We start from the raw sequence: 16,377 nt of genomic DNA on the forward strand, positions 1-16,377 counted from the left end.
CTGGCACAAGGCTCCCAAACCTGACGATATTTGGAACCTTTTGAGGTTTTGCAGCACTTTTAATGCATTATGGGATATATCATGCTTAGGAAATATGAGCTAAGTGCCTTACCCAAGGACACACTAAGGCAGCCAACCAAGGCTAACCTCAGGGTGGGTACCAAACCCATGACCCTGAGATTACCAGTCTAACGCACCATCAACTGCACTACCACAGATGCCCCTAAAGCTTTGATAAATGTTCATCAGATGTAAATCAAGAAAACTTTGTATCAAACTTAGTTAAATGTGTAGAATTTCAATTTGATATCCAAACCAATACTGGAAATGTCTGCATTTTTGCTTAGATGATTAGGACTTTTTTTTTACTCTTCCCACCCACCATGAGGTCACTCTTGATACCTCCCCACCACTTGGATACTGATACTTAACACCCCACCAACACCATTACTGCCCCACCCCTGTGACTGCATTGAGAATCAGGAATATTTATACAATCGAACACAAAAAATCACACCATATATGATGTCACTGGATGTAGATTAAGTTCAGGCCACAACAAGAACCCACAGAAGAAGCATGCAGACTGACGGCAAATATACATTAACTTCACACAATTTATCTGTTTACTGTGAATATAATCAGAATGCTTTGCTTCCTTATTAGATCTCTATGATGTAATTAGTGGTATATAATTCACTTGCAGGTGCTGGAAGGTTGTACCAGGTGTGGCTGATATCTGCCTGTAACCTTGAGCGTGACCTTCATTAAGTTGTCAAATTAAACTTTTTTAAACATTCAAAAAGGTTCTTCTTCATTGTACTGCTTAACTTTGATACTCAATTATCAGAGGACTCTGATTAAAACAACACACTTCGCTCAATAAATGTAATGCATACACGAAAGTGGTATACATGTACTTAGAGACAATATAAGAATGTGCAGGTTTCATTTCCTGTACCCTTTAACCATTTGTACTCTAATCAAAGATTTTTTTAAAATTGTCCTCTGATATTTGGTTCTGAGAACATTGTATTCTTATGAAGAATTTCTAAAATGTGTGCAAATCATCCAGTGATTAAAATACACCTCAGAAAATATCAATGCAAGCGTCAGCCCTTCCACTGTATTTAATTATTGTTTGGTTATGAACAAAGGAGATTTTAAAAGCCCTAAACTGAAGTGGGTGAGGAAATCTATTTAAGATAGACAGTGTATCCCCTAGAAATGCAAGACTGGGAGTAAAAAAATCACTTTGGTGTCAAAACTGAGAGGTAAATGGAGTAAAAAAAACAAAAAAAATTGTTTCAAAACTGGTGGTCAAATTAAACACTTAAGGGTCACTGATTCATAAATGGATATAAAGACAAACACTGGGCAAAAATATTCTTGCAATTGTGGTAGTTTGCTTCTGCTGTCAAGACGAGAAGAACGTAACCTACTGTACCTTTCACATATAAGTCGTGTCTAACTGCAAACAACAAAGACCCTGATATGCCGATACATAATGTGCCAGCAGATCAAAATCTATGTTGCTTGTTCTACAGATTTCTCATAACAAATTGCAGTTGGCAATGGTAGCGTTGCCATCTGAAGAAGTCCAAGATACGGAACACATGAATAGTACACTCTACATTGTACTATTAAAATACGAAACAGTTCCTTAAAGTCTATAATATCACACTCAATTCCACGTCCAGTCAAGGTTGTGCAATTTAATATAATCTAAAGTTCTCTCCCTTGCAGTCTGTTAAACATATATACATTTTCAAGTAAATCTTACCTGTCTGCTGTCTGTAAATGCTAAACTCCAGTGATGAAGATTCTGTAAATTTGTCCCTCTGAGTCTCACATCATGTTGACTGACACTACACAGACTCATAAATATGCATGCCTGCATAGAACCTCCGTAGGTCTGTACAAAAACTACAGATGTAATAATTTAATTTTGTGCCAATCCGTGAATGAGACCGCCATAACCAAATGAAAATGCTGATCAACAAAAAGCCAGCATGCCATACCTACAACAATATATTACCGAAAGCCCCATTAAAACTATATTTTAGGATGATATGTGACTTTCAATTTTTTTTATTCTCATTTAGTTTTCTTGTTTATAAACTATATATGATCACATATGACTCAGTGTAAATGCAAACTGCACAGACCCAGATCTGCTGTCTGCAAAGACCAAGATCTGTGGATTTATTCTTCCCTGGATTGCCAATTATTTCATTTTCTGACAGATGAAAATTTAGTATTTATCTTCAGGTCCTAGCAAGAGTCAAAACTGGATAGAAAAGGAGGATCCCATGGCCATTTTCATGCATTTCTGACAGGCAGTGATTTTCTGAATGGTATCAGTGAGAAACACTGAAGTTCATTTCATCCTTTGGATATTTTCTGCCACTTATGTTAAAATGTATACCAAACCCAAACAGGATAAAAAACATAAAATCACATGCACCTAAAACAGACTTTGAATATTGGTTCTAATTATAGCATCACAAGTTTTACTTAGTCTTTGTGAGGTTCAATATGATGATTATATAAATCCATGGAGGCCTGAGGCATGCCTACCTTAAAAGGTCCATTTCTATTTGATACCAGTCTACTATGAACATAGGGGTAAGAGGCATGCCTGCATTAAAAGGTCCATTATGATTTAAGACCAGTCTAATATAAGAATACAGATAAGAGGCATGTCTGCATTAAAAGGTCCATTTCTATTTGAGGCCAGTCTACTATATGAATATAGGGGTAAAAGGCATGCCTGCATTAAAAGGTCCATTTCTATTTGAGACCAGTCTAATATATGAATATAGGGGTAAAAGGCATGCCTGCATTAAAAGGTCCATTTCTATTTGAGGCCAGTCTACTATATGAATATAGGGGTAAAAGGCATGCCTGCATTAAAAGATCCATTTCTATTTGAGACCAGTCTAATATATGAATATAGGGGTAAACGGCATGCCTGCATTAAAAGGTCCTTTTCTATTTGAGACCAGTCTAATATATGAATATAGGGGTTAGACGCATGCATGCATTAAAAGGTCAATTTCAATATATATTGCAATTTGTGACGTTGGCAAATAAACTTTTTACACTACAATCTTTGTACTTTTAAGAGGAAAAAACTTTCTTTCGAGTACAAGAAAAATACATGTACATGAAATTGCAGAAGCCATACCATGATCGCCTTATATTAAAATTCATACATGATCTCTTCCCCAAAAATGATAACAAACATTTTACACTTTATTTTTTGTACTTTTAAAAATCAAAAACTTTTTAGGAGCATGAGAATAATACATGTATATGAATCACAGGAGCCATGCCATGATCATGTTATAGTGGAATTCATACATGATCTCTTCCCCAAAAATGATAACAAACATTTTACACTTTATTTTTTGTACTTTTAAAAAGAATTTCTTTTAGGAGCATGAGAATAATACATATATATGAATCGCAGGAGCCATGCCATGATCATGTCATAGTTGAATTCAAACACGATCTATTCCTCCAAAATGATAATAAACTTTTTACATGTTACTTTTCATACCTTTAAGAAAGAATATTTTGTGTCTGTAGGAGACAAGTACATGTATATGAAATTTTGGGATGGGATAAATATAGACTGAGGGAGGGGTTTATGTCCTATCTTTCATTGGGGGTGAGATTTTCTCATATGGGGATTTTGTTTATACCAGCAGAATAACAATTAAATTCTTTTGCCATTAAACAAATTCCAGCTAACTGCTGTGGAAATCTATATTTCTTTTGTTTGACCCAGTCTAGTATAATACAAGCCAAACAAAATAACAGGTAGCTTTAACACCTAAATAGGTTACTTATCAGGACATTGACATGTACATGAATGTACATGTATATGAATTCAGTGTTTTGATTCAAACAATATCTGTACATGTACAATGAAGCAATTAGTCAAAGCTAAAGTTATAATATTTACCTGTGCAAAAAAACACTTATTTACTAACTATTAAAATATGCAGTGTTTCACTATCAGCATAGGAGTGCAGCTTGCAATTGTTATTTATGTGGCCCCATCCCCAATCATGAGTCATTGCCCCCATACAGCACTTTTTCAACCAGGAATTTTTTTTAAATTTCATTTTTTTCCTTTAGTGCAGATTAGCATACACAATTATTGTCTCAATCAATTGTCCAAAGTTGCTAAAAGTGACAATTTTTTTTAAAGATGGCATTTAATTTCCATATGTAAAACAATATTTTTGGCACTTTGTAAAATAAAACTCAAGTTTTTTTTGCAGTATGCCTGTTTGCAATGTCACGTCACTGATGATCACTTGTGTAACATATTTTCAAGACGGAATTAATATTAAAAGGGACTTTGTTTCTGGAGGTGAAAAACTTTCAGAAATACGAGAGTTTTGGTATTTGATAAATGATTTTTTAGTTTGAAAAGTGAAATCGTTCAGGAAACATGGGAATCATCACGTGCTGCAGACAATAGGTGAACACTAAAGTTAACTGAGAGCAATATCATCAATTGTAGCAGTCCTCTTGCATCTCTTTTCTGATGAAGCAGAAAGAAAACATCATAGTGCAAGACTGACAACTAAATTTAAGATCACAAATTGTCAAAACAAATAAGATTCCCTCTTTTCATTTTACCACTGTTAGCGCAATGAATACTATATACATGTAGTGGTGTTTTTTTTCCTTTGAAATTTTGTATCACTCAAATTACATCGAACTAAACATCGTAAGTCTTTCATTGAAAACCCAATGCTGATATGATCATTCATTCAGGAGAATTGGTGGTAACAAAATTTTCAAGTTGAACACTCTTTTCATAAAAATTCAGTGTTGATATGGCTATCTCTTCTCAGAAATAGTAATACAGCTGTAATAGCAACATTCTCAAGATGGCAGCAGTGGCAGCCATACTGGATCTGAGTATCACCAATCTAATTCAACTAAACATCATACCAGTAAGTAGTCTTCTGGGAAAACCCATTGCCAATATGAACGCTGGAGTAGCAGTAACAATTTTCAAGATGGCAGCCACATTGGACATCAGATCAGCACCATTTTTGTCTAGGACCAACTAGAAGTCTTTAAGTGAAAAGCCAACACTGACATGACCATCCGTCCTGGAGGAGTAGCAATAACAAGACTTTCCAGGTGGCTGCTGCATGCAGCCATTTACACATCAGATCAGATCAGGATTCAAAACTTAATTTTATGGTCATCTACTCATCTTCTTGAAAAAGAACGCTGAATGAAGTCACTCTTCCTTAATAAAAATGCTGATCAATTTCAGGTGACATGGAAAAGTCCATAATACGAATAAAACCCTGATATTTTTCACCTCCTTTAGCCCCCAAGACTGTATTCAGAATACAAAATTTACTTGTCATCCATGCATCTTCCTACAACATCATTACCAAAAATGATTAGTCTCTCTCAATCAGTGTCCAGTGAGTTCAGGCTACAAGGGAAACAGTAGTGGACAGACCCACTAATGCAATGATGGCTGGTCACTGTCTACCACAAGATATCCACAAAAATGCAGGTGTAATGATATGGGGTGAGAGAAGAAATAATGCAGTTTCCTCATGCAAAGAAAATCTCATCTAGAACAAATCCAGGCATGGGAATAAGGCTGAATACCAACAAAATCTATCACATTTTACTTCCCGCAGATGCAAAAGACTGCTACAACACAGGTACTTGTATTTGTTAATGAAGAAGGAAAACTACTGACAACACCCAGTCATATTCTATCTTTCTTTTTTCTTAACTTACACAAGGTAATAAACTTGAGCAGTTTGAAATCTGCCCCATCATTCTTTTTACGCTAATTTCATTTTTCCATCAGCACCTTCATTCACTGGTAAAATATCTCTGCAAAAAATAGAGAAATTCCATATTTGTTGCCAATGTACAATTAAGGAGAGATGATGAGATTTATTCTTAAAGGAGACCACCCCTTTATCAGAGAAAAAAGGAGGGGGAGGAAGAAACGGTCATAGGTCAATATTTATCTAAACTTCAGTATCTGTCACTCTTTCTTCCTGCCCCACTTTCTTAAAGGTCTACTGAAATCAACATAATTGACAGATGTCACCTCTAGCTGTATTATAAAGCCTTAATCTGTTAATTAATTCTGAGCATACTATGTTCCTTTTCTTTGTATCAATATTGTTCTTTGCTTCTTTCTGAAGGGGGGCATATACATAACTAACTTTGTCAGCTTGAAGATGTTGGGAAAGTGATCTTTATGACTGTTATGTACAATTTTCCAGGGATCGTTACCTTTTGGATACAACTGCTACAAAATAGGATTTTTCACTAACACAAACTTCCTTTGTTAAATCAGTAAATTTCTAATCTGTACTATAATGCTGTATAAGGGTATTTAGTCCATCAATGCTTGTGCAGACAGATGTATTAAAATAAATACTGTTACTTCTTAATTGCATATTTTTACCCTTATTTTATTTAGCTTATCGTTACGCTGATTTGGATATGTGTATATGGTTTTGTAACATACGATCTGCAGGGTGAAACTGATTAATTAAAAAAATTAATAAAATTGCATTATACTTTTAAACAGTCTGTATTTTAATTAGGCTCAGAACTATCTGCCCTTTGTACATGTATATAATTTCGAAATACCACTGACTGGGTCATGTTGTCAATTTTTTTGTCCATCCAGGATGTATATCTGACAGATTTAACACAATTTCGGGCTCAAAATCACTCAATGGTATCTCAGCTAACACTTTCGCAGCACCAATAATCTGCTATATTTCACAACTTTAAAAATGATTGTCGTCACCACTACCATAAGCAAGTATTTGCCAAAAGAAATCGTAATGAACCATGCCAGGAATCAGGCAAACTGAGTTTTCTAGGTGGCCCGTACATTAAACAAGCACTTTTAAAACTTTTTCATGAACGGTTCAAATTACGTCAGAATGCTTATTCCTGGGCATATTGTGCTAATCAAATTTAGTTTCACAAATTTATGTCATGCTTGAAGAACCCAGATGTGGAACAGTTGCTACCCAAAAAACAGATGTCGCAACAAGAACAATTAAATAAAAATTGTATACTTCACCAAGCACGTTTTTATATACGGGACTTTCAACAAATTTACTGGAGTACTTGCGTTTTACTGCTTTCCAAGCATGCGAATTCGTACAAATTTGCGTGATTCTTGCAACTGAACATACTGACAGAATCTCCGCTTAAGCACCTGACATATCTAATGACTTCACACAAAATCTCTCTCTTGCTCTGCCAGTACTTCCTGTTGGTCGTGTAGAGAATAAGCTACATCGATTTCTGATTGGTGGTTATTATTTAACCTGGACTTGAACAAGCAATAACCACAAATACCATAGCTTTCAAATCGACCAAAGGAGTCAAGATAACAATTCAAAGTATGTGTTAACTTGTAGACAGTGAGTGGGTATTCTCAACAAACAAATCATTTTCACTAACAAACATGAGTGCCTGTGACTGCAAATGCTGTTTCAGATGAATTATAATTTTGAGGATGACCGCCGCCAGCGTCTTGCTGCAACTCGAGAGAGACGTCACAGAACTGTATCACAAATACCACCAACCATCGGTGTCCCATGCCACACCTGCAACCGCCTGTGTGCATCGGAATTTGGACTCAGGAGCCACATGCGCGTCCACCGTTGAATGAGATCGCACAACTTGTCTTCCTCGACTCGAGAGACTACCATAATTTTACAGAATAACAAGACAAATAATTATTCCTGACTGCTAAAGACTAAATTAACATGCATACAGTATCATTTTGTACCGATTCTCTGTCTCTTGTATCGATGTGTGTATCGGTTCATCAAAAGTACTGATGTGTCGATAAATATTTTCACCCCTAGCAATGATGCATTCAGAACATTCTCATCTATTTCTAGCTACTGTATGTTATTCTAATGTTTCGTCTCAAGAAGGATCATAAACGCTCAAAATAATATTTATACTCTTTACAAAACTTATTCAACTGACAACTACTACAAAGTTTCTTTAACCTTTCCTATCCCATTTTAGACATTTAGGCAGTTATATTAGGGTGGGGAGGTGGGCTGTGCACACTCAGTTTTTTTAAAACACGGGTTTTCTATGAAAAAACATATAAGCAGCGCTTAAAAATCAGACTAGTGGCATGAAGCCACAATGTATTAAACCCTACCTGTGTCAAATATATAGAATAGAATATTTATCATCTAAGATGTAACAATTTAAAATAGAACTTGTAAATTTAATAAGCCAATATATGAATGAGATATCCATTGTTTACGAAATGATTTACTCTGCCACGCAACAGTGCTTAATCACATGAATGCCCAATCTAAAATAAATGAGATCCCCACAGTCCGACATGGAGATTTAATGTGCACCAAAAAAAGGTCAAGTTCTGTTGATGTTGTAGTTCATCAATCAAATCACAGCTTTCAAATTTATAAAAGTGACACATCATTCAGAAGATTTAACATACTGTTACTGACGACAACTCTCCCTTACACATCTGTAATGCATTATCAGATAGGCTACTAGAAATAAGATGACTGGGAATTCCAAAGGTCACCAAAACAACTTTCATTGGCCTGTCAGATCTCCACATAGGACTGTGGAGATCTAATTTTAATCAGACTGCACGATTGCCAAATCTTGCAGCATATGTATTTGATTCCAGTCTGATTTTTCCCTACAAATAATAACCTCTACGCTATGTAATATCTGCAACTTAGTTTCCTATGATGAAACAATATAAAGCTAACCATATGCCATTTTCCAGATGGATTCAATGAATTTAATGTTTTCAATTAGGAATGTGCTCTAATGTCCCACTCCATACAACATACAGTAACCATCACAATATCCAAAAAGGGGAGGGATAGGTCAGAGGAAATTCAGTCTAAACTAGTTATTGTTCTGCTTGCTAATCTTTCATCTTGAATTGTACAAACAGTTCGAATAATTTCTGAGTGTGCAGTCTGTAAAGCAATCTTACATCATGTACATTCTGTACCTGGTGGTTTCACATTACAGGCATAATGTAGTATGATAGGTAGCAAGCCCTACCATGAGACAATGAAGATATTTTATTTACAGTTGGTTTGCATTTACTTATGGCATGTGCAATTTCATAAAAGGTATGGGGCTAATAACAATATTTTAAAGATACAGTGTATGACATAAATGTAACCATATAAAACCAGCCATGACTGATGTACATAGTAAGAAACAAGTAACTCTTTGAAGTTATTTTACTGATTATAAAAATGTCGAATAAAAATTTAACTTTGACAAATGAACATACAATGACTATAGATACTTCATGCAACTATACAGACATATGCAGTGTTTCCCTTTACACACATCTGTGCGGCAGGGACGCACGCTGGAGCAAATTGACGCACACATTTTGTTTCCAGGCATTTTTTTGATGCAAAGGATTTTCATAACGTGATCAGGTTTTATTTACCGATACATACGTGACAAAGATATACCACACTACGGAACACTTGATGATAGCCGGCCAAGTTAGCATGATGAAAGGTGTCATGCCGCCATATTTCAATTCTCAGTATAAAAGAAAAACATCAAGTACAACCAGGACAAGCCACTAAAGTTATATTATATTCTATGTACTAAAAACCACATATACGTAAGCGATTTAAATTAAAATTTTTGAATGACACTTACGTTTTTATTGGACATTGAATCAGTGATTCATATGACATTCTTACCATTACGTTTGCATGACAAACAATAAAATATAATTAGTATACAGGCGCAGCATATAATCTGGCACATTTATTAAGCAATGCATTAACACTTAGTTCATCGTTTTGGAACATATCCCACAAATGAAACATTCGTCCTTGTTTTTCTTTAGTTTTCCGGGTCTGTCTTCTTTTTAGTTTCCCTTCCGAAACCATCTTCAGTTGACTAGGAATGGCGTTTGCCTCCTTGTACAGGAGAGTCACTACCAGATACAGTGACAACTTCGATTTCTTTGCACGGCAATTTAAGCTGTTGTGCCAGCCTTCAACGTCGTTGTTAATTCTAATTGCCCTCTGGAATACTGACCATGTTGCTGGAAGCCATGTTGGATTTGTTATCCAAGTTTTTTTCAACATACTCCATCAGTTGTACTAACTGTTCAGTAATGGCCTTTTCCTTCATTTTGTAAAATGCGTAGTAGATGCAGTATAAGTAAATTTAATTATCGGGTGAAAATGATTTAGGCGATCAATAAAATTTTCCAGTTCTTCGGCTGACTGCTTCCAGATATAAATATGTCATCAAAAAATCTGAACCAAAGAGATGGATTAAACTTTTCGTTTTGAAGAAAGGCCTTTTCAAATTTACCCATGAAAGGAAAGCGTATGAAGGAGCCATATTAATACACATCGATGTATCCATTATGTATATGTATTTTGTATTATTAAATTGAAAATAATTATTTTCCAAGATAAGTTTTAATATTATACAAATATCTTCACAAGATAGTGGGCTATTATTAGGATTGTAATCAAGAAAATTTGTACATGCTTCAATACCAACTGCATGCAGAAAGTTGGTATATAGTGATGTTACATCTAATAATACCAGGAATGAAATTAACAGATTAGACTTCAACTTTTTAATGAAAGTTGTTGTATCTTTAATATATGATTTCATTATGAGTTTTGGGTAATATGTAGAATTGAGGTGTACGTATGTTAAGAGTGAAAGTATCAAATTCCTCATATACGGAATTATTGTTTTTAGCCATCTCATTAATGCATGTTGAAATTTTTTATTTAATTTCTATTGACGGATCTTCGCCAATATGTTTGTAGTAGTTTTCATCATTTAATTAACGTTCAACTTATTTAAAATAATCTTCTTGATTCATAATAATAATAGTGTTTGACTAATCATCCTTTTTAATCACTGTACTGTCGTCATTCATTAGATTATATAAAGACTGAATTTCATCTTAGAAATATTACTATGATATTGCTTTTTATGATTACCAGTTAATATCTCTTTTGTGATCGCGTATAAATAAAAATCTAAAAATGAATCACGTAAAAGATGTTTTAATTCTGTTATAAAAAGGTTTTGGGGCGACTTCTCCAGACGAAGTGGGACGACTTCTCCAACCACTCTGGGGTGACTTATCCAGATACGTTGGGACGAGTTCTCCTAGGGCGAGTTCTCTGCATACCTAGATGCTTAATCTCAGTGCTTGTTGCACTAGAAAGTGATCTCCAGATTAAAACGATGTGCACTAAAAATCATTAGCGAAGAAAGTGAAAGAAGCAGAACACAAAAGAGTAACTGTGGATCTGACTTTAATGAAAAATGGAGAAAATAATACCCTTGACTGGAATATGGTATTCATACACTAGGATTACCGGTGTGACTTATGATCACGTGATTGTGAAACTGCAAAAGTGAATAATCCTTTCGTGACAGGGTCTTGGAATTTTAAAAAATCTGCCCTCGTTCGCCACAAGATATCTGGAGAACACATTATAGCCCAAGCCATTCTTTCACAACAAAGAAATCAATAAACTTGCATAGACAAATGCGTTATTTGGATTACAAAGTCAGCGGGTCATTGCAGATTTTGTTGGTTTTTAACTTTACCGCAATAAAAGATAGATCTTAAAGTTCAAGTGTAACTTATTAGAAAGAAGATGAATCATTATCCTCCTTGATATTTGGATAAATATGTTCTATGATGAAGTACAATGAAACCGATGATAGTACACATTTTATTAAAGGTAGTAATTTGACTGCCATCTTGTTTAAAAGATTTATTTGGTTTTTTTGTATTGGCTTGTATGTACTGTCTTGGGCTATAATATTGCTTCATAATGATTTTAAGGAGACTGTTATAAGTACGACTTAAAAACAAAAATGAACTAATAAAATTATTCTTTGAATGGACAATGCATTTGCTTGTTAACTGTGCACGTTGGTTTATTTGTATGTTTAGAGAGAGAGAGAGAGAGTATGTTGTGCAAGTTGCAATATTCTGTTTCAAGCTGAAAAAGTACAAGTCATATAAAAATTTGTCAGTACATTTTTGACCCCCACATTTTATATTTGACCCCCAGTTCTGACACCAAGGTTTTTTTTTTTTACCCTCAATTTTACACCCCTGGGGGATACACTGCATATGCATACATAAACATGATGATGTACATCTATATCAAAATAGATACACACTTAAACACATAAATTATGTTACTAATTATCTAAAAACTTATTTCAATGCTAAGAAGACTTAAATTATCAATTTGTAATCTGAAACCTCAATGCAGATATAAAATAGATGTATTAAAGTAGGCTCAGTGCCAATCATCCAGATTGATAAAAGGCAACTACTAGCTACAGGTGGATGGATGCATGAACAAAGGTCTGACCTTATATCCGATGTTACAAATTTATCACAACAGAGATCTCGGAAACACTTAATTACGCTTGTTTGGACGCCAATTTTTGATCTGGGACACAGAAAATCACTGAGGCGGGAGTCCTCTGTATGCATGTAATAGGTGTGCAGCAAAATTCAAAGACTTGCCAGTCCTGCTTCAGCCACCTGCTTTGTGGGAAGATGTGATGATCAATTTTCTGTGCTGATATTTACAATGACAGAATTCAGTGACTGAAAGACCCCTTGATGTACATACATGTTGCTATTTTATAAGAGTACATAAAAAAGAACATGATGCAATAGCTGGGTGGCAAGTTCAAAGGCTTTGACTGGCGGAATGGTGGGAAAATGTAGTGATATTTACAGTGATTGAATTCAGAGGCAGAAAGATCCAGAGATGTACATGTGGTTATTTATAAAAGTACATCAAATAAACAACTTTAGCTTTTGTTATTATGTTCATTTCCGAATGTAGTGAAATAAGCAGTGCACGTGACCTGAGAATCAAGACATGTTGAGACTTAGACAAAATGCCATTCGTAAGTGGGTGACAAGTTGCCTAAAAATGTAAACTTCGCCTTCTTCTGTTAGGAAAGCGAAAATGACTTCGCCCTGTGATTGTTTAAGAGGTACATTGACTGACCATACCATATATTTTTTTAAATGCCCCTCACCTTAGCCCAATTAGTTCTAGTGTTGTAGCGAAATGTATTCATCAAGGCATCAGTAGCTAGGCCTAGTTTTTATATCAATTACGTTGACAAACAAACTCTTGCCCATTTACAAGCATAATGTTTTAATAGCTGATTGACCATTAACACTTTTCCGAGTAAGGTAGCAACTATCAATTTCCTGCATGCTATCCTTTGATGATAAAACAAACAAACTTGTATTTTAACAACAGAATCGGTGATCTGGATATATATTAACTGCCTCTTATACACTATTTCGTCATAAAATTAGTTTGAAACTGTAAGTGAACCAGTAGGCCTAACGGGAAATAATGGTGGACTTTGCTAAGTCTGAGATGTATCAGTTTATTAGATTGTCTGTTTTCTTAAATCATTGGGCAAATATATTCTGAAAAAATACACAGATCATTGAAACCAAAGCCAAGGTATTGTTTTATTAAAGATTTTACCTTAAAATGTAAATTATGTAGGTCAGAAATGTATGGGACAATGTTATGTTGTGGAATTTTGCAAGATGCGCTTTAAGGTCTAAGCTGTTTTCTGACCTGACACGTATTTGCAAAAATATGGAAATAAAATGGCAAATCATATACTATTTATTTGCCTAAAATTACTACAAGTACGTATACAAATAAATAACCATAAATTTGCGATCCTGTCAATGGACTGAATCTATATTATAGTGAGCGATTACATTACGAAAACCTCTCCATCTAAAAATAGATGCACTCACGTCAGTGTTGATTCTGTAGGAAAGAAGGGCCTGCAACTTTTGAAGGTGGGACTCCTATTTTCACCAAAATGGGAGTCCTGGACTCCTAGTTTTAAAATCTTACCGAGACCTCTGCACAATATCTCAACATGAACATAGTATACATAACCAAAATGATGCCATTTAAGTGTACCAATTTCAAACAACCATTCCTCCAGTTGCACCAACTATTCATATCACAGCCAAGTTAATTACAAAGAGCAGAACATATCTTGCAAAACTTGCAATCCTTTGACTTATCTTTTAACTCTTATTATGATATCTGTTGAATATACAGTTTGATAATTTGTAGCAAAACATCCTTAGGATTATCTTAATACTGTTTCATATAGTTGAAAAACACATAATGCAACAAGGCATATATGTGCATGACCTCCTAACACCAAATGTACATCATTTCCATTGTTACTGATTTTGTAAATATCAACAGGCTGTAGACTAAACTATGCAATTTACACATGTAAACATTGCAGTCTCATTGATATTTCTGCACTAAAGAGACTACCTTAATTGTATTCTACAACATGACGTACGTGCTGGTGTCAGCAATACCAGCAGACAAATTTGTATCCCTATGAAAGATAGTTACTATATTAAGACCAGAACTTACTCAGCTTACTACACCAAAAGTATTAAAGTCTGGATATTATCAATAATCAGTAATATATTCAGAAACAATTAAAAATGAAAAACTAAACAAATGAATAATCCATTCAACAAGGGAGTAGAAACATCTGGATAATTGGGCATTGCAATCATAAAGACATTACAGTCTAGAGTGCTCCAATATTATGTATTATGTTATTGGCACCTCAGCAGAAATATGGCAAAACAGATGCATCAAGTATAATATATGAAAGGTAATGACGTTCAAAATAAAATAAAAGATAAAGGTAACATGTGTAAAATCATTCAAACATATGGCTGAGTTGTACTAACTGTAGTGAAACAACTCTCTCTCTTTCTCTCTCTTACCCTAAATGCTGATATGCGTAAGAACTGACAAAGATACGATATATCCCACCAGCAGAACCATCACGACAACTGTACAAAACAAAGACACAAAAGAGAGAATTTACATGACCTGCAGTTATACCGACTCAGTCGTGGTTCAAATTTGAATACTTACAGCATACACAAGTAAACCTCCAACGCTCTTAAATCTAGATCAAACTAGACCCATAATAAGAAACATTAACTTGGTCACAATGTTGTCACGTGTTGATAAACAAACGTGACAGTATCACAATCTCAGTATCTGTCATATGTCCATATGATTGAATTAACTCTCTCGGCAGCCAACTAAGGTTAAAAAATTAAGCTGATTTATATCATGCCTTGCTTATTATATAAGTTTGTTTTTGTATAACGATTGTTTACCTAATCTCCCTTCACTAGTTCTGTATTTAGCTCAAGGTGCTACGTGTGACGCTATTCCATATTGTTTGAGGGTCTCTCAACCATTTACATTTATAGTGGCCGGAAGTGAAGTGTAAGCATTTACAATCGAAGCATCCTCTGACTTTTTCAATATAGAATTCGATAGTTTCGTATTTTGCATAGTTCTTAATTTTGTTATTAAAAAAATAGGAAACAAAGAATTTCCCCGGTTTTCCTCACTGGTTATACTGGCTATTTAAACAAATCTTGTATATCATGGTACTTTCATAAAAAGTTTTAATTCCCTTTATTTAAGCGTATGATTTATTGATATAGTACATAGTTAAAGACTAATCAGCTTGGCTTTACTTCAGATGTGCATTTATCAAAAACTGCTAGCTCCGCTTGGCAAATTTCATTCGATGACTTCAGTGGTAAATTGTACAAAATAAAGAACAGATAACATTTTTTGTACATTTTATGCATCTGGTAATTCACTCATTGCACTTTCACAAGCTGGTATTGTCTAGTATGGCAAAATGTATTTTCCCCTATTTTAGTAACTGCTAAAAATAGTGTCCTTTACACCAATTCAGGCTGCTTTTTCGAGTACATCGGACCCATTCATTTTGGTTAGCTGTGTGCTAAGATCATGTGCAGTTTTTAGAAGTACAATATCAAAAGACATTTCAGCCAAACTACATTAAAGTAACATAGAGGTATGCCAACATTCGACCGCTCCAGTGGCCTAGTGGTTAGAGCGTCCGCCTCGGATGCGGGAGGTCGTGGATTCGAACCCCGGCCGAGTCATACCAAAGACTTATACAAATGGTACTAACAGCTGCCTCGCTATGTGCTCAGCATTAAGAGGTTAGTGTTAGGACTGGTCGGCCTGGTGTCAGGATAATGTGACTGGGTGGGACATCATGCTACTTGTCTGCTGCATGATGCCCCATTTCTAGACATCACTTTAAACTGCCACACTGCAGACATCGTATTGATATGACTGGAAATTTGTTGAAGCTGCGTTAAAAATATAAATCACACACACACAGACAAACAGA

General features: G+C 34.9%; 1 protein-coding gene across 3 annotated transcripts in view; it reads right to left on the minus strand.

The window, feature by feature from the left end:
* The window catches only part of LOC149780059 (high affinity copper uptake protein 1-like), an 88,161-nt gene extending 72,712 nt beyond the window's left edge, over positions 1-15,449 (minus strand). For 2 of the 3 annotated variants that reach the window (XM_089936817.1, XM_089936814.1), the window contains exon 1: positions 15,314-15,449. The gene's annotated coding sequence lies outside the window, so the exon portion shown is untranslated. Of the gene's footprint in view, positions 1-15,062; positions 15,191-15,313 lie in introns of those variants that run through there. The other variant, XM_089936815.1, reaches the window with a different exon arrangement.
* Positions 15,450-16,377: the final 928 nt, after the last annotated feature.

This window comes from Sinohyriopsis cumingii, chromosome 16 (assembly GCF_028554795.1).
Source record: "Sinohyriopsis cumingii isolate HCF-2022 chromosome 16, ASM2855479v2, whole genome shotgun sequence".
NCBI classification, from domain to species: domain Eukaryota; kingdom Metazoa; phylum Mollusca; class Bivalvia; order Unionida; family Unionidae; genus Sinohyriopsis; species Sinohyriopsis cumingii.